We start from the raw sequence: 4125 nt of genomic DNA, 5'->3' as shown, positions 1-4125 counted from the left end.
TTTATTTTAATGTCTGAATTAATTATTTCTAAATTTTTATTTAATTTTAAGTTTTTTGAATTAATTAATGTGTCTGAATTGATTTGGTTAATGTTCTGTTTGACTAAGTCATGGTTGATGCCAATTTGATCAAAGTCTTGATTGACTTGATCAAAATCTAGATTGTCATACAACATACTATGGATAATTTTATAATTATCTAGATTATCATGCAGATAATTTAAACTACTACTAATAGAGGTATTTTTATAAATTATACTGACCTTAAGTGCATCTCCTAATTCAGTAAGCTTCTCCGTTGGATCTGATTAGAGTCTGGATTTAATTTTGACTTGATTCTCTAACTCCAATGGTTCCTCGTGAAGCTTGGTCAGGCAGGTCCAAAACTCGTGGGGATCCTTGACCTTTCCTATCATGCACACAACTTTATTAGGTAATAGATATGAAATTAACTTTATTACCTTTTGGTTTGCTTCCGAGTTTTGGGTTGATATGTAGTGCACGAAGCTACCTATTTAATTAAGGATAATCATTGAGTTAATTGTAATTGTTCATTTGATTTAATTAAGAATTTATTTACATAAATATATTTAACTAATTAAGTTAGCCTACAAGTAGGAAATTTGGACTAGTGAATTATAATAAGAATAAAAGATATCAAAAATATAGATAAAGGTGTAAATAAGAAAAATCTAACATAATTAGATTATTTTAGGGAGAATGAATATTTTTAGTGGATAATTTATCAGGAAACATGGCTGTGTAAAATTATACAATTTTATGGAAATTTTTCATATTTTAAATGAGTTATTTTAGATTTTATCAGTAATAGAAAAGCCTGTTTGAAAATACTCTATTTAAGATAGGAGTTGATTTAAATAAACTTAGGTTTTCATTAATCAAACCCTACGTTATTTATTCTCTCCTCTCCTCTCCGTCATTTCTTCTCGCTGCGCACGCTTATGACCTCGCCGCGTCGACCATCGCTGCAGTTCACGTCGGCACCGCCTCATCCTCCCAAGCCCCCTCTCTTGAGTACCCCTCTTGGTCGATCCACCTCTGCCGACATCCAAGCTCCTTTTCCGGTCATGCCCTAGTTCTCAATGTCGTCGCATTTTGTTGACGCCACCACTCGATTGCACCGACATCGTCGATAGCTAATCGCCACCTCTTCCTCGAACTCGTGCTGCTCTCTCTCCCTCTTGTGCTGTCAAAGCCACCATTGCCTAGCTTGAAGCTGATGCCATCATTTGGCCGCTTGCCCGCTTGGCCTCGTGAGACACAGTCATAGAAGTCGACGCTACCCCCTTCACGTGCGTCGTCAAAGCTGCTACCTGAACACGTCAGTGCTGCTTGATCGCGCCCACACCAGTAGATCCAGGCATTGACAATGTAAGAGCCATCATCTCCCTCTGCTCCGAGCTAGCACCACCCATTTTGATCAAGAATCGTTGATTGCCCCTTCCTCGACCCCTCTGCCTTCGTCAACAGGGGTTAGTACTGACATCATCTCATTGTGTGCTGGTGTCTCTTGACCTAGAACTGTCACCTGCCTCTGTTTGCTTGCTATCATCGCCGGTGAAGAGGAAAGTTAGTGGAGGGTTGGTGTGCAATTGCTTGGTTCTAGCTAACACAACTCCAATCATTTCAGTTTGTCGGCGATCCGTCTCTTCTAGTCGTTGGTCACCTCCGATGTCGCTTTATCTTCGCTCCTGCCACCACCATTCCAAGCTTTAAGGAGAGAAGCAGAAAAGAGACGTAGTAGCAAGAAGGAGTCGAAGGCATGTTTTTTACTTTCTTGATGCTTTAATTTTTCCTATAATATGTAGAACTCTGGGTTAAGTATAGATAACATCCTAGGATTGAACGAAATAAGTTTTTATGTAGAACCAATTTAGGTTTCTATGTTTTCATGTGCATGTCCTATACTTTATTATGCCCAGTGTTATTAGAGGCACGAGGCACTCCGAGGCATAAAGGGGCTACTAGAGCCCGAGGCGCGAGGCGCGCCCGAGGCGTGCGCCTCTTGAACATGAGGTTGATGACTACTAAATTATTGACACACTCATATAATATGTCAAATATGATAACTATTAATATTCCACACACATTAATATCAAATATGAGAAGCAAAGCAACACCATAATAAAATTAATAAAAGTTTCAAACTTTCAAGTTTCAACTTTCTAATTTAAACTAACAAAGTTCATCAAAACAAGCGTAATAAGTCAAATTAATCATCAAGCTCAAGATCATCCTCATTGTATTTTTCTTCTTCTTTATCTTCATCTTCTTCAAATTCAATTTCTTCTTCTTCTTCTTCATCTCTAAGTCTTAGAGATGAGTGTCTCATAGAGGAAAATGTATTTCCCTTCTCAACTTGTTTAGGCCTAGCATGTGAATTGGAGGTCATGGATGCAATATTTTTTCCTCTAGTACAATATTCAGGCTCTTCAACTCCACTAGCCCTAGCAACGACATCCCATGTTAAGTCATCACCTTCAAAAACTAACTCATCTTCTTCATTATCACTTTCTCCATCCATTTTACCCATCAACCATTCATTACTATCATCAATATCTGCCAGAGAGATGGGGTCAATCTTATCACGTGCATCATACCGAAGTTTCAAGGCACGATTATATTTCACAAATACCAAATCATTTAAGCGTTGCTGAGCTAGCCTATTCCTTTTTTTGCTGTGAATCTACAAAATATTAAAAATCATAATAAGTATAATAAAATAGCAAAGAATATTTTCTACTTATAAATGTAACATACTAATAGTATTAAACATTTATATTTATTACATACCTGCTCAAATACACTCCAATTGCGCTCACAACCAGAAGCACTACAAGTGAGGCTAAGCACTTTAATAGCAAACTTTTGCAATTCTGGGGTATTTGCTCCATAACATTCCCACCATTCTGCTAGAGATAATGCTCTTCTATGTCTAATTGCCACATTCCTCCTAAATAGCCCTTCTGCCTTTCGATATATAGAGAGCTAGGTAGTGATTTTATCTTGCTCAGCAGCGCTTGAAACCAATATCTCCATAGTTTCAAACAAACCATTCACCACTTCTCCACAGATATTTGAATCTGTGTATGAATAAAAAAAATTCTGGATTCAAATAATGTCCTGCAGCATGCAGAGGTCGATGAAGTTGACATTCCCATCTCGCATCAATGATCTCAAACACTTCTTTATATTTCTCTTCTTTCTCCTTAAAGGCCTTCATAATTGTTTCTTTTGCCCTATCCATAGCCTCATAAATATAGCCCATTGCAGGTTTTCTTTCGCCATCAACCAGTCTCAGAACACGGACTAAAGGGCCATATATCTTTAAAATATGCACAATATTGCTCCAAAATCTAAGTGCCATGATGATTTTAGCTATCTTCTTCCCCGCCGCTTCTTTTGCCCATTTACTATCTGTCCAATCCTTTGAAATGAACATTTTTCTTAAATTTTGCTTCTGTAGGTGCATCCTTTCAAGAGTGAGAAAAGCAGTAGCAAATCTTGTGACACCCACCCGACAAAGCTCTTTTTGTCTTGTGAATTGCCTCAACATATTTACCATGCCGGGACGAACATAAATGTAAGCATTCACACTCATTGCCTTCTTCAATGTTGCTTTAAAATCAGGCAATTTCCCAATATCTTCTAAGATCAAGTCGACACAGTGAGCAGCACAAGGAGTCCAATACAAATGTGGCCTTTTTGCTTCTAATAATTTTCCTAAAAAAGAAGTTAGAAAAGTAGATAAGTGATCCTGTCTGGAAGCTGAGAAGACGAACCTGCCGGTGTGACGTGTCTGGAAGGTTGACCGCATCCCCATGACCCGGTTGATGATCTGTCCGCTGCGTTGACTAGGTCGTCTAAAGTCCTCCTCCGGTCAACTGTACCTATATCCAGCGACCGGGTTCCCCCGGTCTCTGGTACCTCGGTGCTCGAGGCGAATACCACAGATGTATGAGTAACCAGATAATAACAGAATAGTAGTAAAATAAACAGATACCGAATACGAGAACGTACCCTGGCCCAGGGGGGCGCCCTCGGATGGATGGATGAGCTGGTCGAGCTACTGATCAAGTCGTCGTGGCCCTGGATCCGGAAAGC

General features: G+C 39.0%; 1 pseudogene; it reads right to left on the bottom strand.

Annotated features, from left to right (window-relative positions):
* Window positions 1-1086: 1086 nt before the first annotated feature.
* On the bottom strand, window positions 1087-3722 carry LOC122050305 (annotated as a pseudogene).
* Window positions 3723-4125: the final 403 nt, after the last annotated feature.

This window comes from Zingiber officinale, chromosome 3A (assembly GCF_018446385.1).
Source record: "Zingiber officinale cultivar Zhangliang chromosome 3A, Zo_v1.1, whole genome shotgun sequence".
NCBI classification, from domain to species: Eukaryota; Viridiplantae; Streptophyta; class Magnoliopsida; order Zingiberales; family Zingiberaceae; genus Zingiber; species Zingiber officinale.
This window is presented reverse-complemented; position numbering and strand designations above follow the sequence as displayed.